The sequence below is a fragment of the Leucoraja erinacea genome, chromosome 21, assembly GCF_028641065.1.
Source record: "Leucoraja erinacea ecotype New England chromosome 21, Leri_hhj_1, whole genome shotgun sequence".
Taxonomy (NCBI): domain Eukaryota; kingdom Metazoa; phylum Chordata; class Chondrichthyes; order Rajiformes; family Rajidae; genus Leucoraja; species Leucoraja erinaceus.
The window spans coordinates 387,501-413,716 of NC_073397.1; the positions used below are offsets into that span (position 1 = coordinate 387,501).

General features: G+C 52.6%; 1 long non-coding RNA gene across 2 annotated transcripts in view; it reads left to right on the forward strand.

The window, feature by feature from the left end:
- The window catches only part of LOC129707151 (uncharacterized), a 24,505-nt gene extending 3,572 nt beyond the window's left edge, over positions 1 to 20,933 (forward strand). The window contains exons 1-3 of one of the 2 annotated variants that reach the window (XR_008725152.1): positions 7,807 to 8,066; positions 14,697 to 14,839; positions 20,872 to 20,933. This is a non-coding gene — a long non-coding RNA (uncharacterized LOC129707151). Of the gene's footprint in view, positions 1 to 7,806; positions 8,067 to 14,696; positions 14,840 to 20,871 lie in introns of those variants that run through there. The other variant, XR_008725153.1, reaches the window with a different exon arrangement.
- The last annotated feature ends 5,283 nt before the right edge of the window (positions 20,934 to 26,216 follow it).

Genomic DNA, 26,216 nt, shown 5'->3' on the forward strand with positions numbered 1-26,216 from the left:
CCCCTGCCCCTGCCCCTACCCCCTGCCCCCTGCCCCTACCCCTGCCCCTGCCCCTACCCTACCCCTGCCCCTGCCCCTGCCACAGTCTGGTGGCCACATCTGACAACTTGATACTTCTATATAGAAGTATCAAGTATAGAAGTTGGGAGGTCATGTGTAGTTGTACAAGACTGTATTCAGAATATTGTGTTCAATTTTGGTCATCAAGCCTAAAGATGTTGTCAAGTTATAGGAAAGATGGTGTCAAGCTGGAAAGGGTACGGAGAAGATTTACAAGGATGGTGCCAGTACTGGAGGGTGTGAGCTATAGGGAGAGGTTGAGTAGGCAGGGTCTCTATTCCTTGGAGCGCAGGTGGATCTCATAGAGGTGTATAAAATCATGAGACGAATAGATCAAGTAGTAGATGCACACTTACCCCAGAGTGGGTGAATCGAGAACCAGAGGACATAGGTTTAAGGTGAAGGGGAAAAGATTTAATAGGAATCTGAAGGGTAACTTTTTCACACAAAGGGTGGTAGGTGTATGGAACAAGCTGCCAGAGGAGGTAGTTGAGGCAAGGAATATTCTAATGTTTTAGAAACAGTTAGACAGCTACATGGATAGGACAGGTTTGGAGGGATATGGACCAAACGTGGGCAGGTGGGACTAGTGCAGATGTGACATATTGGTCAGCATGGGCAGGTTGGGCTGAAGGGCCTGTTTCAGTGCTGTGTGACTATGACACCAAGGTTTTGGAGAGAGTGCCAGTGGGAATGTTCTGGGGGAAGGAGTGTCGGTTGGTGAGGAGATGGAGCAGCTGCTGTTCTATCTGCACTGATAGATGTAGTTGGAGTGGAGTCTGGCGACATGGTCGTGAGTGTGTGGCGTATAGTAACAGTCTATGGTCACAGCCTGGCGGGGCACCACCAACACCGACACCTGTCATGGAGGGACCAATAGAGCGACCCTTGTAGCCAGGGTCCGGAGGGGGAGGAGTGGCTCTGCTGTCAGCGACCGAAGTATTGGTGATGGGATCTAGGGAGTAGGCAGGGCTGGGCAGGGCTGAAGATATCCTGGTTGGGTTGCTCCTAGGCCTGGTCAAGCTGGCCATCCACGAGTCACGGTGCCATGCTGAAGAGGGCATTGCCCGAGGGAGATACTTGTCCCTTTACCAGAGTTACGTCCACATCCGGTTGGTGCTATTTGTAACATAGTTATTCATAATTTAATGCCTGGATAGTTTGGTGATTTTGTAATATGGTGAGTATGTCACCACGGTTTTGTGGTTTTGTGGTTTTTGTATCGTGTTCATAATTAAATAAATTAATTTTGATTAAAAAAAGCAACAAAAAAAAGAACTGTCATGGAAGAAGGCATTGGGGATTTTTCAAGCGGGGTTCAGTATTGATGTGGATAGAGAACTGGCTGGCAGACAGGAAGCAAAGAGTAGGAGTAAACGGGTCCTTTTCACAATGGCAGGCAGTGACTAGTGGGGTACCGCAAGGCTCAGTGCTGGGACCCCAGCTATTTACAATATATATTAATGATTTGGATGAGGGAATTGAATGCAACATCTCCAAGTTTGCGGATGACACTAAGCTGGGGGGCAGTGTTAGCTGTGAGGAGGATGCTAGGAGACTGCAGGGTGACATGGATAGGCTGGGTGAGTGGGCAAATGCATGGCAGATGCAGTATAATGTGGATAAATGTGAGGTACTTTGGTGGCAAAAACAGGAAAGTAGACTATTACCTGAATGGTGGCCGATTAGGAAAAGGGGAGATGCAACGAGACCTGGGTTTCATGGTACACCAGTCATTAAAAGTAGGCATGCAGGTGCAGCAGGCAGTGAAGAAAGCGAATGGTATGTTACCATTCATAGAAAAAGGATTTGAATATAGGAGAAGGGAGGTACTAATGCAGTTGTGCAGGGTCTTGGTGAGACCACACCCGGAGTATTGCGTACAGATTTGGTCTCCTAATCTGAGGAAGGACATTCTTGCCATAGAGGGAGTACAGAGAAGGTTCACCAGACTGATTCCTGGGATGTCAGGACTTTCATATGAAGAAAGACTGGATAGACTCGGCTTGTACTCGCTAGAATTTAGAAGATTGAGGGCGGATCTTATAGAAACTTACAAAATTCTTAAGGGGTTGGACAGGCTAGATGCAGGAAGATTGTTCCCGGTGTTGGGGAAGTCCAGAACAAGGGGTCACAGTTTAAGGATAAGGGGGAAATCTTTTAGGACTGAGATGAGGAAAACATTTTTTGCACAGTGAGTGGTGAATCTCTGGAACTCTGTGCCACAGAATGTAGTTGAGGCCACACAGTTCATTGGCTATATTTAAGAGGGAGTTAGATGTGGCCCGTGTGGCTAAAGGGATCAGGGGGTATGGAGAGAAGTCAGGTACGGGATACTGAGTTGGATGATCAGCCATGATCATATTGAATGGCGGTGGAGGCTTGAAGGGCCGAATGGCCTCCTCCTGCACCTATTTTCTATGTTTCTATGTTTCTATTAACATATTCTTAATTAGTTAGGGCAGGAGAATGGGGTTCAGAGGGAAAGACCGACCAGCCATGATTGAATGGTGGAATAAACTTGATGGGGAGAATGGCCTAATTCTGCTCATATGTCATGAACTTATGAAGTGTTGTTACCTGTCCTTACTGATACTGCATGCAGGATTAAAACTGATCAGGGGTCAGGTTTGTTGAGTTTGGGCTGGAGTAATGCCATGTTAGTCTATTTGCTGATGTACTATAGTATTCTTTGTTTCTCCATCCAAGCTGTAAGTCGCTCTATTCAATGAGTCAATCATATTTTATTGTCACCTGTACCTAGGTACAGTGAAATGCTTTGTTTTTGCAAACACCCTTGTAAACGCATACAGCAGACCTCACCTGGGCAGTGCACAGAGTCGCCATGTTTCTGGCACCAAAGGCATTACATAAAGTTAATCCGACAGCCTCTCTTCTGCTAGCGTCTGTGAACCAGGCCTGCCACCACACGTGACAGCAGACACCCCCACTGCCAGGTCCTCCCCATCAATCTCCACGCCCCTCCCTCTCCACTCCCCTCCCTCTCCCCTCCCTCTCCACTCCCCTCCCTCTCCACGCCCCTCCCTCTCCACTCCCCTCCCTCTCCACTCCACTCCCCTCCCTCTCCACTCCCCTCCCTCTCCACTCCACTCCCCTCCCTCTCCACTCCCCTCCTCTCCACTCCACCCCCTCCCTCTCCACTCCCCTCCCTCTCCACTCCCCTCCCTCTCCACTCCACTCCCCTCCCTCACCACTCCCCTCCCTCTCCACGCCCCCACACTTTCTTTCTTTTAAAATCTTTTTATTAATTTTTTTCAAAAACTAAAACAAAACAACAACAAAAAAAGCAATAATGACAAACATAACACAGTGATATGGAACATAGGGATCAGGGTTACATTAATAACATGTATAACCTAAATATCAGTCCAGTGTCAAAATACACATTGGATATAGACCTCCCGGTCTCTATGTAAATATAGTTAAGTGTTTAAAAGAGAACTTGTACATATAAAAACAAAAGATAAAAAGAAAAAAAAAGGAAAAAAAGAGAAAAAAATAGTAAAACAAAACCCCCTAAACTAAAAAAAAGCAAAACTGAATCTGGGCTACAAAGAGTTTCAACAATTTAAGTCCTTGTTTGTCGTCGTCCGTTCCACCGTATAAAGGTAAAATAATTATTATAACAGTTGTCGAGGGGACAATTTATATCGTGTGAAAATGTTGTATAAAGCTTCCCCAAGTCTTATCAAAATTTAACCAAGGGTTCAACAATGTCACTCCTCATTTTTTCTAAATTTAAACATGATATCATTTCAGAGTATCAATGGAGTGTGGTCGGAGGATTAGATTCTTTCCATTTAAATAAAATAGATCTTCTGGCGATTAATGTGGTAAAAGCAATCAGCCGATGGGCGGAACGGGGCAGATGAATATAATCTAACATTGGTAGCCCAGAAATTGCAGTAATAGGATGAGGTTGTAAAAACTACAGAAATAGTATCAAAAATTTATTTACAATATTTTTCCAAAGTAGGGCAAGACAAAAACATACGTCAGTGAGGCCACTTCAGAGTTATATCTGTCACAGGTAGAATTTATATAATAACCATATAACCATATAACCATATAACAATTACAGCACGGAAACAGGCCATCTCGGCCCTACAAGTCCGTGCCAAACAACTTTTTTTCCCCTTAGTCCCGCCTGCCTGCACTCATACCATAACCCTCCATTCCCTTCTCATCCATATGCCTATCCAATTTATTTTTAAATTATACCAATGAACCTGCCTCCACCACTTCCACTGGAAGCTCATTCCACACCGCTACCACTCTCTGAGTAAAGAAGTTCCCCCTCATATTACCCCTAAACATCTGTCCCTTAATTCTGAAGTCATGTCCTCTTGTTTGAATCTTCCCTATTCTCAAAAGGAAAAGCTTGTCCACATCAACTCTGTCTATCCCTCTCATCATTTTAAAGACCTCTATCAAGTCCCCCATTAACCTTCTGCGCTCCAGAGAATAAAGACCTAACTTATTCAACCTATCTCTGTAACTTAGTTGTTGATGTTGTATATATTTAATTCTGGTTTTCAAAAATGGCTGCAGAAGTGCAGAGATAGTTAATAGGAAGTTTATTTGAGGCATTTTATATCAGGAAGTGTCTTGACAGAGCAAATAAAGAAACTGATCAGAATGGCAGGAGGTTTCACAGAATGAGATGATTGATAGAAAATCGTTTGGAGGACAAAATATTTTTTACGTCAGTGATCGAAAATGATCTGGAAAATGAATTGCCTGAAAGATTTGAGGAGGCATATCACCATAAAAACGAGCTAACATCTTTTGACATATGAACTCTGTGAACCACCCTGAATTGTATCAGAGCAAGTCTTGCACACATTGAGGAAGTATTGACTAATTGAAGAATCCTCTCCCATTTCTCTATAGGTAGAGAAATTTGAAGTTCACTTTCCCAGTCATTCTTAATTTTATAAAATGTATCTATTTGTAATTTCAAAATCAACATAAATAGTCGTTATTAAACCTTTCTGATAAGGGTTCAAATGTAAAAAGTTTTCCAAGATTTCGGTTTGATTTGGTAGCGGAAAAGAGGGTAGTGTAGCCCTCAAAAAATGTCTAATTTGTAAATATCTAAAGAAATGTGAGTTAGGTAAATTATATTTATTGGAGAGTTGTTCAAAAGATAAAACAACCATCCGAAAACAAATCACGAATAGCTACTAATCCCTTCCTCTTCCATAACAGAAAGGCTTGATCAGTACTAGAAGGTTGGAAGAAAAAATTAGATATGATAGGACTCAATAAAATAAAATCATTCAATCCAAAAAACTTACGAAATTGAAACCATATTCAGAGTGTGTCTTATTATTGGGTTAATCGTATATTTATTCAATCTCGTAATTGTAAAAGGTAACGAGGCACCTAGAATAGAAGCCAATGATAGCCCTTGCATAGAATCACGTTCAAGATTTATCCATCCTGGGCATTGGGTATCTTCTAAATGTTTTGTCCAAAAGGATAAAAAGCGAGCATCAACTGCCCAATAGTAGAATCGAAGGTTCGGCAGTGCCAAACCACCGTCTTTTTTTGAGTTCTGAAAGTATGTTTTACTTAGTCTGGGAATTTTATTCTGCCGTATATATGAAGACATTTTTCAGTCAATAATATCAAAGAAATATTGAGCAATAAAACTTGGCCCCCTCACTCGCGACTGTCCCTCACTCTTGACGGTCCCTCGCTGGGGGGGAGGGTACTGCACCGAGGAGTCCCCTGCAACCTGTTTCTCTCGCGGTTCACAGACTCGCCAGCCACCTGCCACTGTTGCGGGCTGGACGAGTCTGTGTTCCACGTGTACATGGAGTGTGTGAGGCTGCAGCCCCTGTTCCAATATCTAAAGGGGCTGCTCCAGCCTTCTGGCTGCACTCCACACCCACCATCCTCATCTTTGGACACCCTGTGCGTAGGGGAGAGGGTAGGGCTGAAGATGTCCTGGTTGGGTTGCTCCTGGGCCTGGCCAAGCTGGCCATCCGCGAGTCACGGCGCCAGGCGGAAGAGGGCTCTGCCCGAGCCGGCTGCCCGCCCCTTTTCCGGGGTTACGTCCGTGCCCGGGTGGTACTTGAGAGGGACTACACGCTGTCCACGGGCACCCTGGGGGATTTCCGGGACCGCTGGGCTCAGCGTGCGGTGGAAGTCATCCTCAATAAGGACGGGGAAATAGTTATTAAATTTTTAAGAATATTTGTTTATTTTAGAAACACAGAAAATAGGTGCAGGAGGAGGCCATTCGACCCTTCGAGCCAGCACCGCCATTCATTGTGATCATGGCTGATCGTCCCCTATCAATAACCCGTGCCTGCCTTCTCCCCATATCCCTTGACTCCACTAGCCCCTAGAGCTCTATCTAACTCTCTCTTAAATCCATCCAGTGACTTGGCCTCCACTGCCCTCTGTGGCAGGGAATTCCATAAATTCACAACTCTCTGGGTGAAAAAGTTTTTTCTCACCTCAGTCTTAAATGACCTCCCCTTTATTCTAAGACTGTGGCCCCTGGTTCTGGACACGTCCAACATTGGGAACATTTTTCCTGCATCTAGCTTGTCCAGTCCCTTTATAATTGTATATGTTTCTATAACATTTTGTATTATGGTGGTGAGTTTGTTTATATTTGTGTGTGTATTTTTGGTAAATAGTCAATTAAAATTATTTTTTGGTAAAAAGTAAATGAATAAACCTTGACCTTGCTGGCTTTACCTTGCACTAAACGTTATTCCCTTATCATGTATCTTTGTACATGTGACAATAAACTAAACTGTGCACTGGCCTGGATAGAGTGGATATGGAGATGATGTTTCCACTAGTGAGAGAGTCTAGGACCAGAGGGCACAACCTCAGAATAAAAGGATGTACCTTTAGAAAGGAGACGGGGAGGAATTTCTTTATCAGAGGATGGTGAATCTGTGGGATTCATTGCCACGGACAGCAATGGAGGCCAAGTTATTGGGTAGTTTTAAAGCAGAGATTGACAGGTTATTGTATATGTGGTGGGGGGGGGGGGGGGGGGGGGGGGGCTGTGGGGGAAACCGTTAATCTCTTCCCTGTGTGGGGACCCGACTATTCCCTGTCGGGTCTCGGATGTCATTGGGCCTAACATCGTGGAGCCGGCGGCAACCTCCGGCCGGGACTAACCCGATGGCTCCAGTTGTAGAGCCTGCGGAACTGACATCGCGGAGCTGGCCAACTTCGGAGCGGGAAGAGCTGTGGTGGCGTGCGGCTGCGACCCGACTTTTGGAGTTCGGAGGCACCGGCCGCAGACCCAGTGGACGGGAACATCGGGAGCTCCAAGTCCCTGGCGGGAGACCGCTTTTCCAAGCTCCGCAACGGCGACTTCTCCCGCTGGAATCGCGGGTTTAAGGACATGGAGCCGGGGCCTAACATCGCCCGGCGGGGGCTTTAACATCGGAGCCCCAGTTCGCTTCGACACTGCAGTTGGACTGCTGGACCACGGGAGAAGGAACAAAGGGAAGAGATAAAGACTTTGCCTTCCATCACAGTGAGGAGATGTTGGAGACTCACTGTGATGGATGTTTATGTAAACTGTGTTAAGTGTGGGTCTTGGATTGTTTTGTAATGTAAACAACTGTAGAAATGAGATTTCGTTCAAACCTAGGTTTGAATGACAATAAATTGCATTCTATTCTATTCTATTTTATTGATTAGTAAGGATGCCAAAGATTTTGGGGGTAAGGCAGGAGAATGGGGTTGAGAGGGAGAGATAGATCAGCCGTGACTGAGTGTTTTGCTCAAGATCCCAGCATCTGCGTTAAGGGAACTTGTCTCTCACGGGTTAATTAAAACTTCTATTTCAGGATCTTTGAGGAAGTACGCTGCAGTTCTGGTTGCTCCATTATAGGAAGGATGTGGAGGCTTTTGTGAGGGTGCAGAGGAGGTCAGCGGGCATTAGCAACAGGCGGAAGGTAGAGGAACGTGGAGCGCCGGAGGCTGAGGGAGACCTGATAAAAGTACGTAAAATAAGAGAAACATATATAGGGTGGACATAGTTGGGATGTAATGTTAAAATTGTACAAGGCATTGGTGAGGCCAATTCTGGAGTATGGTGTACAATTTTGGTCGCCTAATTATAGGAAGGATGTCAACAAAATAGAGAGAGTACAGAGGAGATTTACTAGAATGTTGCCTGGGTTTCAGCAACTAAGTTACAGAGAAAGGTTGAACACGTCTTTATTGGTCTGAGCGCAGGTATATGGGACTAGGGGAGATTATGTGTTCGGCACGGACTAGAAGGGTCGAGATGGCCTGTTTCCGTGCTGTAATTGTTATATGGTTATATGGTTATATGGTTATAGGACCCTTTCCCCAGAATTTGAAATATCATACACTAGAGCGCATAGGTGAGAGGGGCAAGGTCTAAAGTAGATGTGTGGGGGCAAGCTGGAACGTGCTGCCGTGGGTGGTGGCGGTGGCAGAGAGATAGTGGTGTTTGAGAGGCTTTTAGATAGGCACAGGGATATGGAGCAGGTTCAGGCAGAGGAGATTAGTTTAACGTGGCTTCAAGTTGTGCATGGACATTGTGGGCCAAAGGGCATGTTCCTGTGCTGTACTGCTCCCTCTTCTAAGAAATGTGATTGAGTGTTGTATGCGGATAGATGGTGGTTTAGTTGGGGCCGCATCATGTGAGCCCTGACGCTCTGAGATGTGAGCTAGCGGAGTGGGTTGGGAAACGGGCACAGTGTAGGGGCCACATAGTGTAGGGGCCACACAGTGTAGGGGCCACACAGTGTAGGGGCCACACAGTGTAGGGGCCACACAGTGTAGGGGCCACACAGTGTAGGGGCCACACAGTGTAGGGGCCACACAGTGTAGGGGCCACACAGTGTAGGGGCCACACAGTGAAGGGCACAGAGGCAGGTTTACAAATTGAATGATTACCGCAAAGTCTACAACAAACACGTTACAACAAACGAGGCATGAGACCCCATCACCTTGTACAATCTTGTCTAAAAACAGACACAGAGTGCTGAAGTAACTCAGCGGGTCAGGCAACATCTCGAGAACACGGATAGGTGACATTTCGGGTCGGGACACTCAATATGTCATCTATTCACGATCTCTAGACATCCTGCAATGGGATAGGTTGGAAGATCGGGACTACACAAGAATGATCCCAGGAATAATTGCTTTACCATATGATGAGCGTGTGCCGGCACTGGTCTTGTACACACTGGAGTTTAGGATGATGAAGTTTCATTGAAACTTACCGAATAGTGAAAGGCTTGGGTAGAGTGGATGTGGAGAGGATGTTTCCATTAGTGGGATTGTCTAGGACCAGACGGCACCGCCTCAGAATAAATGGACGTACATTTAGAAAGGAGATGAGGAGGAATTTCTTTAGTCAGAAGGTGGTGAATCTATGGAATTCATTGCTGTGGAGGCTGTCAATGGATATTTTTAAGGTGGAGATTGACAGATTCTTGACTAGTAAGAGTGTCAGGAGTTATGAGGAGAAGGCAGGTGAATGGGGTTGTGAGGGAAAGAAAGATTGGCCATGATTGAACGACCTATTTCTGCTGCTATGAATATGAAATACATGGCAGCTTGAGGGAGGGCGGGGGCCGTTCAGTATTGTGATACCAGCGGGTTGGGAGCTGTTCATGAATCACGTGGTACGGGCTGACAAGCCTTTGTATCTTCTGCCTGATGGCGGGGAGAGGGGGGAAGAGTGAATGTGCTGGATGTGAGGGTCCATGATGATGTTGGTTCCTTTCCCGAGGCAGCGTGATGTAGATGTTGATGGGGAGGGGAGGCAACAGTTCATGACTCCAGGTACAAGGCCAGACCTCGGTGGTGACCACAGGTCTCTCCTCATCAGCTCCCATCGCTTGCCGATGTCTCGCCATCTCCCTGGCGCTAGTCAAAGGCGGTGCTGTTGAGTGTGAGACACATTTGCCCACTTCACATAAGCTCTGCTTCCTGTTTCCTGCGTCATTTCCCCTTGTTGATCGTTGACGGTGTCTGCAAGCTTTGGTTTTGTTTCTCCACGCCGTGTCCCCTGTCCCCAGAGCCGCTACTAACTGTTCCCCCCACCATGCTGCTGTAACGAGGGCTTCCTGAGATTTGCCTCAGTGACTATTCTAGCAGCCCAGCTCCAGGGGAGGGGACAAAGGGTCTCACTCAGTTGGGTGGGGGCTGGACATTTATCACTGGGATCTCCATCATCTCCTCTCACTGGCCTCAAGCTGGAGTGCAGCATGGCATCTCACTTCACCGTGGATGGTAGACATTGGACCCCTGGTGGAACAGGTTAGTGAGCTGCACAGACCCAGCCGGGGAACGTCTAGCCCTGTTTATATTATTATTGTCACATGTACTGAGCTACAGTGAAAAGCTTTTGTATTTTGGTTGAGAAGAAACACAAAGTGCCAGAGCAAGATCATAAGAAATGGAGGCAGAGTCTGCTCCACCTTTCCATCTATTTTTCCCTCTCAACCCCATCCTCCTGCCTTCTCCCCATAGCCCCTGACACCCTTGATAGACACAAAATGCTGGAGTAAATCAGGCAGCACCTCTGGAGAGAAGGAATGGGTGATGTTTCGGGTCGAGACCATTCTTCTTCTTCTTGCGTATGGCATACACAGCCTAACGTTGAGGTCAGCTTGTTCTATTTGATCTTGTTTGATTGTGCACGTCGGGTTGATTGCATTAGTCGAAACAGGGTGGACCACGTGAAGGTTGCAGTCTCCCACCCCAAAACCCTTCTTCAGTCTGTCACCCATTCCTTCTCTCCAGAGATGCTGTCTGACTTGGTGAATTACTCCAGCATCTTGTGTCTATCTTCAGTTTAAACCAGCATCTGCAGTTCCTTCCTACCCCTGACAACCTTACTAATCAATAACTTGTCAATCTCTGCTTTAAACATACCCACTGATATGGCCTCCACAGCCGTCTATGGCAAATAATTCCACAGATTCACCACCCTCTGCTCATTGGGAGAGACTTTGCAGTGCTGGTGCAGGATTCCCAAAAAGTCAATCTGCAAGTTGAGTTGGTACAGGTGCACAACCTTTTATCCGAAGATCCAAATAACGAAAACCTCCGAAGAGCGGACATTTTTTGGGTCCTTGAGAAAGGTCCTTGAAAACGTTCACCGAGGGCGGCCCACAGAGGTGACAGCGGAACCTCCGGTCGGTCCTGGAAGAAAGGGGAACTAAATCCCCATTCATAAAAGAGAAGGTGAGGGTATATTGCGCGGGAGGGTTAATAATTGACAATATGCTGCTACCTGCCCTCTGAGTTAAAAAGTTCCCACGGTAGACTCACGATACACAGTGTATCGTGAGTCTTGCGTGGGAACTTTTTAACTCAGCGTGCAGGCAGCATCAGATTGTCGCTCCATATAACCATATAACAATTACAGCACGGAAACAGGCCATCTCGACCCTTCTAGTCCGTGCCGAACACATAATCTCCCCTAGTCCCATATACCTGCGCTCAGACCATAACCCTCCATTCCCTTCCCATCCATATAACTATCCAATTTATTTTTAAATGATAAAAACGAACCTGCCTCCACCACCTTCACTGGAAGCTCATTCCACACAGCTACCACTCTCTGAGTAAAGAAGTTCCCCCTCATGTTACCCCTAAACTTCAGTCCCTTAATTCTCAAGTCAAGCTCCCTTCAGTTTCACCCCACCTACACCCCTCTGCTTCCCGGCCATGTGTGTGACCCCTTCCCTCCCCTCTCCAGCTCCCCGCTCATTGCACCGGCGCGGGGGCTTTGCACTGTCTTCACGTCGGCGATGCTAGCAGCACAGTGCCAGTCACCGGAGACGTCAGGACCAACGGGATACCGACCCCCAGGCCCACTGCAAGCACGGAGATCCCAGAGACCCACAGCCAGCAGCAACTCCAGCCCCGTTCCAACTCCAGAGGAAAACTGCAAACTGGCCGGAGACGTCAGGACCACCAGAAGCTGTTCCCCGAGCTGCGCCCCCTCATCGGGACACCGACCCCCAGGCCCACTGCAAGCACAGAGATCCCAGATCAGCAACTCCAGCCCAGCCCCGTTCCAACTCCAGAGGAACACGCTCCCCGTATGGGCAGAAGCTGATGGTGTGCAAGGGACGTCTTGTTCTTGGGGTCGCGCAGCTCGGGCTGTGGGCGAACTGCTACTTGTCGCCGTAGCGGCCCATCGGGGAGCGGATTCCTCTGGAGTTGGAGGGGGAGGGGGTATTGTGCTGTTTGATCGCCCCCTACTATCCCAGGGACAGGGAGACAGGACGTTCACCGAGGGCGGCCCGCAGAGGTGACAGTGGAACCTCCGGTCGGTCCTCGAAGAAAGGGGAACTAAATCCCCTTCATAAAAGAGAAGGTGAGGGTATATTGCGCGGGAGGGTTAATAATTGACAATATGCTGCTACCTGCCCGCTGAGTTAAGGACCAACAGGACACCGACCCCCAGGCCCACTGCAAGCACGGAGATCCCAGAGACCCACAGCCAGCAGCAACTCCAGCCCAGCCCCGCTCCAACTCCAGAGGAACACGTAGGGGCAGAAGCTGATGGTGTGCAAGGTACGTCTTGTTCTTGGGGTGGCGCAGCTCCGGCTGTGGGCAAACTGCCACTTGTCGCCGTAGCGGCCCATCGGGGAGAGGATTCCTCTGGAGTTGGAGGGGGAGGGGGGTATTGTGCTGTTTGATCGCCCCCTGCTATCCCAGGGACAGGGAGACACAGCGGCTTTTTAGACCGGTGGGCAATCACTTCCAAAGTTCTGCCCACACAGTCAGTACACCTCTCCTACACTGCATTTCATACAAACATTTATTCTGCAAGAAAAAACTACATTGAAGACTCAAACTCGCGACCGAGTAGCTGCCAGGATCGAGGCGCAAACTCGCGACCTAGCTAGGCCGCCTAAGGGCATGTAGCCCCGCTAGGGTGACATGAGTGCGAGAGGTGATTCAATGCTGCGGGCACATTTACAAATTCAGGAATTCATTCAACACACTGCATTTCATACAGACATTTATTCTGCAAGAAAAAACAACATTGATGACTCAAACTCGCGACCGAGTAACTGCCGGGATCAAGGCGCAAACTCGCGACCTTGCGGATATGAGCCGAGCACTCTACCACTGAGCCAGCCATTAAAATCTATGCTAAAAAATTTCCATTCCGAAGGCCGAAAAACAGGGATGTAATGTTGAGGCTCTATCAGGCGCTGGTCAGGCCGCATTTGGAACATTGTGGGCAATTTTGGACACCATATCTGAGGAAGGATGTGCTGGCCCTGGGGAGGGTCCAGAGGAGGTTTACAAGAATGATCCTAGGAATGAGCACGTTAACCTATGATGAGAGTTTGTCGGCACTGGGCCTGTACTCGCTGGAGTTTAGAAGAATGAGGGGGGACCTCATTGAAACATACAGAATAGTGAAAGGCTTGGATAGAGTGGATGTGAGAGGATGTTTCCACTAGTGGGAGAGTCTAGGACCAAAGGTCATAGCCTCAGAATTAAAGGACGTTCCTTTAGGAAGGAGATGAGGAGGAATTTCTTCAGTCAGGGTGTTGAATCTGTGGAATTCTTTGCCACAGAAGGCCGAGGAGGCCACCTCAGAGGATATTTTTAAAGCAGAGATAGATGGATTCTCGATTAGTAGGGGTGTCAGGGGTTATTTGGAGAAGGCAGGAGAACGGGGAGAAGGAGGGAGAGATAGATCAGCCATGATTGAATGGCGAAGTATACTTGATGGGCCAAATAGCCTCATTCTGCTCCTATAGACCTCTGGCTAAAGAAATTCCACCTCATCACCTCCGTCACGTCCTTTTACTTTGAAGCTGTGTCCCCTGGTCCTAGACTCTCCCACTGACTCTGACTGAGTTAGGACTTTGTTCCCTGGTAGCATCAGGCAACATCCCTGGAGAATGTGGGTCATCAGGCAACATCCCTGGAGAATGTGGGCCGGTTACCTTTGGCTTGGGACCCTTTATCAGACTGCTGATCTTGGTTCCCTCATCAGAACGAGGTGTATTATTGTGTTTGTTGGATGGGAGCATCAGTGGGATTGGCCACAAGATGAGGACTGGTGGTCTTGAGAGGCTGGAGAGGTTTACCAGAATGCTGCCTGCATTAGAGGGTAGCAGCCACAGGATGGCCTGAGATTGTTTCTCAGGAACCGCAGAGGTTAAGAGGAGACCTGACTTTGGGAGATATAGATCGGAACCTTTGTCCCAGGGTGGAAATGTCAAAGACTGGGGGACAAAGCTTTAAAGGACAGGGACAATGAGATGTGAGGGGGAAGCTTTTACTCAGAGTGGTGGGGGTCTGCAGCGCACAGCCATGGGGTGGTGGTGGAGGCAGATGCATTAGAGGAGTTTCAGAGACTGGTGGGTATGCACATGGATGTGCAGGGCAGATATGATCTGGTCTTTGCATCATGTTCAGCACGGACATTATGGGCCGAAGGGCCTGTTCCTGTGTTGTACTGTGTTCTATGAGGGAGTTGTCAGTCAACAATATCAAATGGCTCTGGAGCCAGATGTACAGGCAGCTCTGAGCTGGGCGGCACGTTTGGCACGGCATGGTGTTGGTGGGATGTTTCGGGGCAACTGACTGGCTGCCTTTCTCCCGGCTAGCTGCTGCCCAGACCTTCCATAGGATGTCAGAGGCGAGTGAGTTGGTGGGGGGTGATGGCAAAACCCAGCGGCACAGTCACCGGCTGCTGGACCTGTGCGTGGTGGCTGGGCTGGGGCCCACCCGTCTGGAGATGCTGCTGAAGGTAAAGTGACTCCCCCCATCCTCCCCCTCCCCCCGCCTGGCATCCTCCCCTCCCCATCCTCCCCCTCATCCTCCCCCTCCCCCCATCCTCCCCTCCCCCCCCTCCCCCCCCCCCCCCCCCCTCCCCTCCCCCCCCCTCTTTTCCCCCCCCCCCCCCCCCTCCCCCTCCCCCTCCCCCTCCCCCCCCCCCTCCCCCTCCCCCTCCCCCCCCCCCTCCCCCTCCCCCTCCCCCTCCTCCTCACCCCTCCCCCTCCCCCTCCCCCTCATCCTCCCCCCCATCCCCCCTCATCCTCCCCCTCCCCCTCTCCTCCCCCCCCCCCTCCTCCCCTCCCCCTCCCCCTCATCCTCCCCCCCCCCCATCCTCCCCCTCCCCCCCCCCCCTCCCCCTCCCCCTCATCCCCTCCTCCCCCCATCCTCCCTACCCCCTCTCCCCTCTCCTCCCCCCCTTCCCCCCTCATCCTCCCCCTCCCCCCCATCCTCCCCCTCCCCCCCTCCCCCTCATCCCCCTCCCCATCCCCTCATCCCCCCATCCTCCCCCTCCCCCTCATCCTCCTCCATCCCTCCCCCCTCCTCCCCTTCCCTCCCCTCATCCCCTCCCCCCCCTCATCCTCCCCCTCCCCCTCATCCTCCCCCCCCCCTCATCCTCCCCCTCATCCTCCCCATCCTCCCCCTCCCCCTCATCCTCCCCCTCCCCCCTCCCCCTCATCCTCCCCCTCCCCCCTCTCCCCCTCCTCCCCCTCCCTCCCCCCTCCCATCTCCCCCTCCCCCCTCATCCTCCCCCTCTCCCCCCTCCCCCTCCCCCTCCCTCCTCCCCCTCCCCCCCCTCATCCTCCCCTCCCCCTCATCCTCCCCTCCCCCTTCCCCTCATCCTCCCCCTCCCCCTCATCCTCCCCCCCATCCCCCTCATCCCCCCCTCATCCCCCCATCCTCCCCCTCCTCCCCCTCATCCTCCCCTTCCCCCCATCCTCCCCCTCTCCCCCTCATCCTCCCCCTCCCCCTCATCCTCCCCCTCCCCTCATCCTCCCCTTCCCCCCCCATCCCTTCCCCCCCTCTCCCCCCCATCCTCCCCCTCCCCCCTCATCCTCCCCCACCCCCCCCATCCTCCCCTCCCCCTCATCCTCCCCCTCCCCCCTCCCCCCCAGAAAGATTTAATAGGAACCTGAAGGGGCAAACGTTTTCTCACCGAGGGTGACCTCCCCCTCCCACCTGGGTGTATGGAACGAGCTGCCTGGAGGGGAGTTGGGGCAGGGACTAGAACAACATTTAAAAGAGTAGCGAGCCACGCGTTGTGAATCAAAAGTGATCTTTATATAGTAATACAGTGAACAGCAGACACACATCTGGTGCGGGTTCTCCCAGAATTCTGACTAATTACCACAGCCCTCAACTCCGTGACGTCTTCTTCCCGCCAAACACAGTCACATGATCCTCCCAGCGCTAGTGCCGAGGGTTCGCTCAGTAAGTGGCCTAACCACCAGGGGGCGCCACAATTCCCCCCTCAGAACCGGAGGCATGAAAACGAACTGGCAGATGAAGGAGGCAGCCGGACCTTGTACACACATCCCCCTCCTCAGGGGACACAACGGGTACAGGCGAAGGCGGGAGCGGCCGGGACTGCGGACGAGGCTAGGCCACCTGCACTGGCTGCCCATTGCCCAAATGGGCCGGCTTAAGGCGAGCCACATGTCCAAAACAAAAGTTGTAAGTCCATTCTGCAGCACCCGGAAAGGCCCCTTGTACGGCCGGCTGCAGTGGCGACCTGTGACCTGTGAGCGTCACGACACAGGAACACGTACAGACAATCCTGGAGAGCAGGCGGAATGTGGGAGATGCCGGAACAGGAGCGTTGTGCGCTCACCTTCTCCCGCAAATGAACCAACACAGTCGAGAGCGGCTCCTGCAGACCACGAGCCGCCAGAACCAAATCCCCCGGAACTGTAAGCGGAGAACCACACGCCAACTCCGCATAGGAAGAAGCCAAGTCCTCCTTGAGGACAGTCCGAATCCCCAGCAAAACCCATGGTAACTCGTCCATCCACTCTGGGGCCCGTGAACCGTGCCTTCAGAGCGACCTTGAGATGACGGTGAAACGGCTCCACCAAACCATTGGACTACGGATGATAGGCCATTGTATGAACCCCCAACAGTTGGGCAATCGCCGACCACAACTCACAGGTGAACTGAGCCCCCCCAGGCTGACGAAATGTCCACTGGCACACCAAAATGGGCGATCTAGTGGGCAGCGTGGGCACGAGCACACGTCACAGCAGAGGTATCAGCCAACGGGACAGCCTCTGGCCACCGCGTGAAACGATCCATCACAGTTAGGAGATGAGTGACGGGGGCAGCGGACCCACGATATCCACATGAATGTGATCGAACCGCCGGTGAGGCACGGCAAAATCCTGTACGGGCGCCTGGACGTGACGCTGAATCTTAAACGTCTGGCACGGAATGTCACGCCCAGGCCCATGACCCACTTAGACTTCTGGCCATATAACCATATAATCATGCTTAAACATATTTACAGCCGGAAACAGGCCATCCTCTGGCCCTACAAGGTCCGTGTCGAACAAATTTTGTTTTCCCTTATAGTCCCCACCTGCCTGCACTCATACCATAACCCTCCTTGCCCTTGCTCATCCATATGCCTATCCAATTTATTTTTAAATGATACCAATGAACCTGCCTCCACCACTTCCACTGGAAGCTCATTCCACACTGCTACCACTCTCTGAGTAAAGACGTTCCCCCTCATGTTACCCCTTAAACTTCTGTCCCTTAATTCTGAAGTCATGTCCTCTTGTTTGAATCTTCCCTATTCTCAAAGGGAAAAGCTTGTCCACATCACCTCTGTCTATCCCTCTCATCATTTTAAAGACCTCTATCAGTCCCCCCCTTATCCTTCTGCGCTCCAGAGAATAAAGACCTAACTTATTCAACCTATCTCTGTAACTTAGTTGTTGAAACCCAGCAACATTCTAGTAAATCTCCGGTGGAGGCATCTGTACTCTCTTCCATGGTTGTTGACATCCTTCCTATAATTGGGCGACCCAAATATTGTACCACCCCATACTTCCAGATTTGGTCTCACCAATGCCTTGTACAATTTTAACATTACATCCCAGCTTCTATACTCTTATAGCGCAGCCATGCCATGCCACGTGAGCCGTGCCGCCACCAACACAATCGGCTCCCCAGATGGAAGGATGGCCAACCCGTGGATGACATCGAACACCCGACAGCACTCGGCAGCAGGGACGATGGGTCGTGGCTGTGGACACATCGCACAGGACCCAGGTACCAGGAGGACCAAATGGCACATCCGCGGGAAATAGCAGAGCAGCCACCTACGTGGAATAGTTGATCCCTGGGGCCACATAAAGGACGGCACCGATGGCGGGGCAACACCCGGTTACTCTTGTCCTCAATGTGGCGAATGCTGGTAGTGAACTCCCAGACACACGCCAATTGATGCTGCTGCCAAGAGGACCGGGGAAAGCAAGAGGGGCTTTTGATCGGTAAAGGCAGTAAAATCCCGGCTCTCCAGGAAATAGCGAAAGTGTCCTCACCACCAGGCAACGGCTCCCCCCCGTCAAAGGCCCTGTACTTCTCGCTCGGGCTGAGTTCAGGCTGGTTCAGCTGGCCGGCTGAAAAAGGCCAGGAGCCGCCGCAGTGTCCATATCATAACTGCTCCAGCAAGCACCTCACACCCTTCCAGCAGAGTTCCGCGAGGCAGTCATCGGGTCCATCAGCCTCACAGATGGACCATAACGCCTCCATCATCTGCCCCACCCCAACGCCAACGCCCTCCAACTCCATCCGTTCCCTAGCTGCTGGCCGGCCGTCAGTAACTGAAACAATGGAATCGCATGATCCGTGAGCCGCCATGGGGACGACCCTATGGTATGAAAGTCACCATACCCTAGGAACTCCTGGAGCCCCACACCACGCACCGTGGAAGGCCGTGGGAACCGGCGAATAGCCTCCACCTTGTCCAGGAGCGGGACCACAGCATGCTGAGTCACACGATGACCAAGGAAATCGATGGAACTGAGGCCGAACCAACATTTGTCCAGATTGATGGCCAGGCCGTGCTCGCTGAGCTGCAGGCAGAGCAACTGGAGGTGTGCACAGTGCCTCCAGGCGAGAGCCACTGGCAACAAGGATGTCGTCCAAATAAATGAACACAAAATCCAGGATGAGCTGTAGCTGTCCAAGCAGCAGGGCGGCACTTCGATCGACCGAGCGAGTGGATACAGGGCCTGGTCGCTGGGCATTCCAAAGGCTCCACTAGCTGCAGGGGGTCATCAAAATTCTCACCCGCGAGGAGCAGGCGGATGTCATTCGGCATCTGCTCATGAAAGAGTCGTGTTCAAATAGGAGCACGTAGGGAGCTTTTCCACCGTCCATCAAAGATGAGCATTTCACTCCTGAGCAACACGGCTTGCGATCGCCGGAGACGACCCGCCCATCAGCATGATCCTCGCTGTCGCATGTGGCAACGAGCGGGGCTGAGCCCAAAGATAAGCAGTGAGGAGCACTTTGAGGCCCCGTTACTTGTCTTCAGCCCGGCAGCGTGCGTAGGTAAGGTACCAGACGACCGTCCAGAATCCAGATCCAGATTCCAGCGCCGACAACATAATAAATCTTAGTGTCCATCAGTCCGTGATGCGGCGAATGTGGAACTGGGCCTCGGCTGCTGCAACCACACGGGGCTGCGATGTCCAGAACACGGCAGATTAACAGAGACAACGTTCTGCTGGGCCGGATCGATGGTGATTTTGTGTTGCTGGGGTAGATCATTGGCTGCATCCATTATGCAAATCCAAAATAACCGTTTTGGATCGTCGTGGTCACCACTATAACGAGACACGTGTTGTTGTGAAATCAAGCGGTGATCTTTACAGTAAATAACGTGGTGAACAACACATAAACACGTGTCTGGTGAGGTTATAACCATATAACATATAACCAGATAACAATTACAGCACGGAAACAGGCCATCTCGACCCTTCTAGTCCGTGCCGAACACATAATCTCCCCTAGTCCCATATCCCTGCACTCATACCATAACCCTCCATTCCCTTCTCATCCATATAACTATCCAATTTATTTTTAAATGATAAAAACGAACCTGCCTCCTCCACCTTCACTGGAAGCTCATTCCACACAGCTACCACTCTCTGAGTAAAGAAGTTCCCCCTCATGTTACCCCTAAACTTCTGTCCCTTAATTCTCATATCATGCCCCCTCTTGTTTGAATCTTCCCTACTCTCAGTGGGAAAAGCTTTTCCACGTCAACTCTGTCTATCCCTCTCATCATTTTTAAAGACCTCTATCAAGTCCCCCTTAACCTTCTGCGCTCCAAAGAATAAAGCCCGTAACTTTGTTCAAAAAACTTTCTCTGTAACGGTAGTTGTCTGAAACCCAGGCGGCCCAAAAAAATTTTCTAGTAAATCTCGCTCTGTACTCCTCTCTATTGTGTTGACATCCTTCCTAGAAATTAGGCGACCAAAATTGTACCCCATACTCCAGAATTGGCCTCACCAATGCCTTGTACAATTTTAACATTACATCCCAACTTCTATACTCTCATTTCTCTTTCTATTCTATTTCTATTCTATTTCTCTCAGTGTTCCAGCTAACCTACTAGAGCACACACCTCAACCTTGGAACGCCTTCTTCCCGCCAAACACAGTCACATGACCCTGCCAGCCCTAGTGCCGAGGGTTCGCTCAGTAAGTGGCATAACCAGCAGGTGGCGCCACAAGACATTGGGACAGGTATAAGGATAGGAACGGTTCAGAGGGACGTGGGCCAAATGTGGCGGGTGGAATGAATGTAGATGGGACATGTTGGTCAGCATGGGCAGGCCTAATTCCGTGCTCTACGACTGCAACATTTGGACAGGTATATGTATAACGAGAGGTTTAGAAGTAATTTGGCACCAACCATAGGACAGGTTTAGATGAGGATATATTGACGAGTGGGGGCCCGAATGGCAAAGTCTGTGCTGTCCCTCCTTGGCAGGATCTGCAGCAGAACGTGATGATGCCGACACCGTCTCTCTCGGAGCTGTTGTCCGTCCACGCAGAGCCCCGCCGTTTCATCAGGCCCGCAGTCGGGGCATGGACCGGCCGGAGGAGAGCAGCGCCCCACCGGGACTTTGCCACGGCAACGCCCAGCCGCCCAGCGAGGCAATGGCCACACGCAAGGGGGTTGACCTGTGTGGGATCCCAGAGCTGTGCTTCCCAGGTGAGGAAGGCCCACCCTCACCCCCACACCCACACTCCTCCCCTGCCTGCACCACCTCAAACCCTCCCCCATCCCTTCCTCACCCCTACCGCCCCCACCCTCACCCCCCCGCCCTCACCCCTACCCCCCCGTCACCCTCCCCCTCCCCCTCACTACTCCCCGCACCCTCACTAAACCCCCCACCCCTCACGCCCCCCACCCAACACCGTCCCCACACCCCGACCCCCTCCCACCCTCACACAATCGACCCCCACGCCCTTCACCCACTCGACGTTACGACTCCCCCCTCACCCCCACACGCCCCGCCTCCCCACCCCCACCCCCCCACCCTCACTACCCCCCTACACCCCCCACACCCCCCACACCCTCACCCCCCCTCACCCCCCACCTCCTCCCCCACCCCCCCACCCCCCCACCCTCACACCCCCCCCACCCCTCACCACCCGCCCCCACCCTTCACCCCCCCACCCTCATACCCCCCCCGACCCACCCACCCCTCCCCCCACCACCCCCCCACCCTCACTCTCCCTTACCACCCCCACCCCCCCCCCACCCTCACACCCCACCCCCCTCGCGCCCAGCTCACCCCCACCCCCCCCGCCCCTTCACTCCCCACCACCCCTAACCCTCCCCCCACCCCCCCCCACCCCCACCCTCACTCACCCCCCCCACCCCACGCTCCCCCCAACCCTCACGCACCCGTACCCCCCACCCGCACTCCGTCTCCCCCACCCTCACCACCTCAAACCACCCACCCTCACCCCCCACCCTCACATCCCCCACACCCCCACCCAACCCCACCCGTACCCCTGCCACCCACCCTCACTCCCCACACCCTCACCCCCCACCCTCACTCTCACCACCCACCGCCCCCTCACCCTCACTCCCCCACCCTCACACCAACCCCCCTCGAAATCGACCCTCACCCCCCAACCCCTCACGTCCCCACCCTCACCCCCCAAAAACAAAGCCCTCACGTCCCCCCCATCCCTCACCCCGTAAACGCCCCCCACCCACTCCCCCCAACACCCTCAACTCCCCCTCACCCTCTACCCCTCCCCCCGTCTCACTCCCTGCCCCTCACTCCACGATCCCCCCAACCCTCACCCCCCCACCACCCGCACTGCAACGTCCTCAACCGCCTAACCCCCCACCCCCTCAACTCACCCCCCCCACCCTCACTCCCCCACCCTCACTCCTCCCCAACCCTCAGCCACCCCTTGTACGGCTTCTCCCCGTGACCATGTGCGTTACTGGTTTCCTCCCTACATTCCAAAGTGTGACCGCTAATTGGCTTTAGTAAGTTTGTCCGCAGTGTGTGGATAGTATTCATGTGTGGGGGTCCGCTGGTCGGTGCGGACTCTTTGGGCCGCAGGGCCCCTGTTTCTGTTCTTCCGCGCTGTATCTCTAACTAAATCTGTATCCTCTAATTTGGGGCTGGGAGGGAGTTTGGAGTTGGCGACTGGGCCGGGAGTATCCACTCTCTCCAGGGCAGGCGATGGGGGTGGGCAGACGGGTGAACTGGCAATCAACGAGAGACTGACACAGAGAGTTCCCCAACAGGGAAAGGGGGCAGGAGAGGCAGGGGAGGGGGCAGGGCAGGGGGCAGGGCATGGGCAGGGCAGGGGCAGGGGCAGGGGCGGGGGTACTTTATACACCCCCCACTTTCCTTCTGGTTGTTTACCATCATCTCTCTCCTCTCCTGCCTCTCATTCCTTCCCCTCTGTCTCTCTCTCCTCCCTTCTACCCCATCCCCATTCTGTCACCTCTCTAAACACATTGTTGACTGAATCTGCAACCTCTCCCACCTACCTCTCCCCACTCCGTTCTCCCTCCTTCTCCCCCCCTCTCCCCCCCTCTCTCCCCCCCCTCTCCCCCCTCCCTCTCCCCCCCCCCTCCTTCTCCCCCTTCTCCCCCCCTCTCCCCCTCCTCCCCCTCTCTCCCCCCCCTCTCTCCCCCCCCCTCTCACCCCCTCCTCTCCCCCCCTCTTTCCCCCCCTCTTCCCCCCTCCCTTCTCCCCTCCCTCTCCCCCCTCTCTCCCTCCTCTCCCCCTCCTCTCCTCCTCCTCTCTCTCCCCTCCTCCCTCTCTCCCCTCTCCCCTCCTCTCTCTCCCTCAAACGGGTTTCCATCTGAGACCCGAGGGGCAAGCCAGATTCCTTCCACTTCCTGGTGCTGACGGATATCCATGGCAACCGGGAGCAGGGGGTGGTGCTGCGGTGTGTCGGTACTGCAGGTGAGACCCACACTGTCTGTGAACCGCACCCCTACCCCCACCCCTCCCCACCGCAGCCCCCCCACTCCTCTCCCACTGCCCGTCCCCCAAACCTTACCCCCCCCTTCCTCCCCCCAGAGTAGGGGGTGGTTCTGCTGCTGGAACCCAGGTGAGCCCCCACAGTCGCTGAACCCCCCCCCCTCCTTCACCACCCCCCCCCCTCCCTCACCTCCCACCCCTCCCCCTCCCTCCCTCCACCCCGCACCCCCCCCCTCCCTCACCCCCACCCCGTCCCTCCCTCCCTCACACCTCCACCCCCCCCCCCCTCACTCCACCCCTCACCCCCTCACCTCCACCCCCCTCCCCTCACCTCCACCCCCCCCTCACCCCCCCTCCCCACATCTCCTCCCCCTCACCTCCACCCCTCCCCCTCCCCCACCTCCACCCCTCCCAACCCCCTCTCCCCACCCCTTCCCCCTCCCTCACCTCCACCCCTCCCCCCCCTCACCTCCACCCCCTCCCCCTTCCCTCCACCCCCCCTCCCTCACCTCCCCTCCCCACATCTCCTCCCCCTCACCCTCCACCCCTCCCCCTCCCTCACCTCCCCCCTCCCAACCCCCTCTCCCCCACACTCCCCGCCCCTCACCTCCACCCCTCCCCCTCCCTCACCTCCACCCTCTCCCCCCCCCTCCACCACCCCTCCCCCTCATTCCTCCACCCCTCCCCCTCCCCTCACCTCCACCCCTCCCCCCCCCTCCCTCCACCCCTCCCCCCCTCCCTCCACCCCCTCCCCCCCCTCACCCCCACCCCTCCCCCTCCCTCCCTCCACCTCCACCCCTCCTGTCCTCCCTCACCCCCCACCCTCCCCCCCCCCTCAAACCTCCACCCCCTCCCCCTCCCTCTCCCCTCCCCTCCCTCCCCCCTCCCTCACCTCCACCACCCTCACTGATGCTTGTCTCCCCCCAGGAGCCACAGGACACTGAGCCAGTGGGTGCGTACTCCCGCCCACGTGCCCCCGTTGCCATCTGCCTGATCAGCAAGTTCCCCTACTACAGCGCGCTGAAGGACTGCCTCTCCTGGTGAGCAGGGCATTGTGCCCCACACACATCTCCTTCAATCTTCCCCCTCTCACCCTGGGATAAAGATTCTGTCCACACTATCTATGCCTCATAGTTCCCCTCAGCATCCAGCGTTCCAGAGAAAACAATCCGTCTGTACAACCTCTCCTCATGGCTAATCCCCTCTGATCCATGTAGCCTTCTGGGAAAGATGGACACAAATGCTGGAGTAACTCAGCGGGTCAGGCAGCATCTCTGGAGAACATGATGAACAGGAAACGTTTGTCTAAAGAAGTGTCCTGACCAAAAATGGTACCTGTTCGTGTTCTCCAGAGATGCTGCCTGACCCGCTGAGTCACTCCAGCACTCTGTCTTTACCGTTAAACCAGCACCTGCAGTTCATTTTTATTACATTAGGCCTTCTGGTAAACCTCCTCGTCCTCCCCTCCCCAAAGCCTCCACATCCTTTTCTGTTGCTGCCCCGGCACTCTGGAACACCTTGCCGCTGCAGATCAGACAGGCCCCTTCACTGTCCATCTTTAAATCCTCCCTAAAAACTCACTTTTATTCACTGGCTTTCGACACTGGCTGAGACATTGTTCCTGTTTTAGTGCTTTTAATGTCTTTTAATTTTTACTGTTTTTATAGTCCTGTCGTCTTAATGGTTTTAGTAGTTTGTAATAACTTTTTGTTGACTTCCCATGTACAGCACTTTGTGGTAACTGATGTTGTCTAAAAGCGCTTTATAAATAAAGTTATTATTATTATTATTATTATCCTTCCTGTAATAGGGCGACCAGAACTGCATAGTCACAGAGTGATACAGTGTGGACACAGGCCCTTCAGCCCAACGTGCCCACACCGGCCAACATGTCCCAGCTACACTAGTCCCACCTGCCTGCGTTTGGCTCATATCCCTCCTGTCCTATCCATGTACCTGTTTCTTAAACTGGAGGATAGTCTTATCCTCAACTACCTCCTGTAGCAGCATGTTCCACACACCCACTACCCTTTGTGTGAAAAAGTTACCCCTCGGATTTCTATTAAATCTTTTCCCCTTCACCTTAAACCCACGTTCCCTTATCCTCGATTCCCCTACTCTGGGCAAAAGACTCTGTGCATCTCCCCGATCTATTCCTCTCATGATTTTATACACCTCTATAAGATTAACCCTCATCCTCCTGCGCTCCATGGAATAGAGACCCAGCCTACTCAACCTCTCCCTATAGCTCACACCCTCCAGTCCTGACAACATCCTCGTAAATCTTCTCTGTACCCTTTCATGCTTGGCAACATCTTTCCTATAACATGATGCCCAGAACTGAGCACAATATTCTAAATGCAGCCTCACCAACGTCTTATACAAATGCAACATGACCTCCCAACTTCTATACTCAATACTCCAACTGATGAAGGCCAATGTGCCAGTAGCCTTTCTGACCACCCTATCTACCTGTGACTCCACCTTCAAGGTACAATGCACCTGTACTCCTAGATCCCTCTACTCTACAACACTCCCCAGAGCCCTACCATTCACTGTGTAGGTCCTGCCCATGTTAAACTTTCCAAAATGCAACACATCACACTTCTCTGTATTAAATTCCATCAACCATCCCTCAGCCCGCCTGGCCAATCGATCAAGATCCTGCTGCAATCTTTCAAGGTTCAAGGTTCAAGTTTATTTGTCACATGCACCAGTTTGTCTCAACCATCTTCAATATCTGCAAAAACCACCCACTTTTGTATCATCAGCAAACTTGCTAATCTTGCCCTGTACGTTCTCATCCAAATCATTGATGTCAAACAGTAACGGGCCCAGCACCGAACCCTGAGGCATACCACTAGTCATA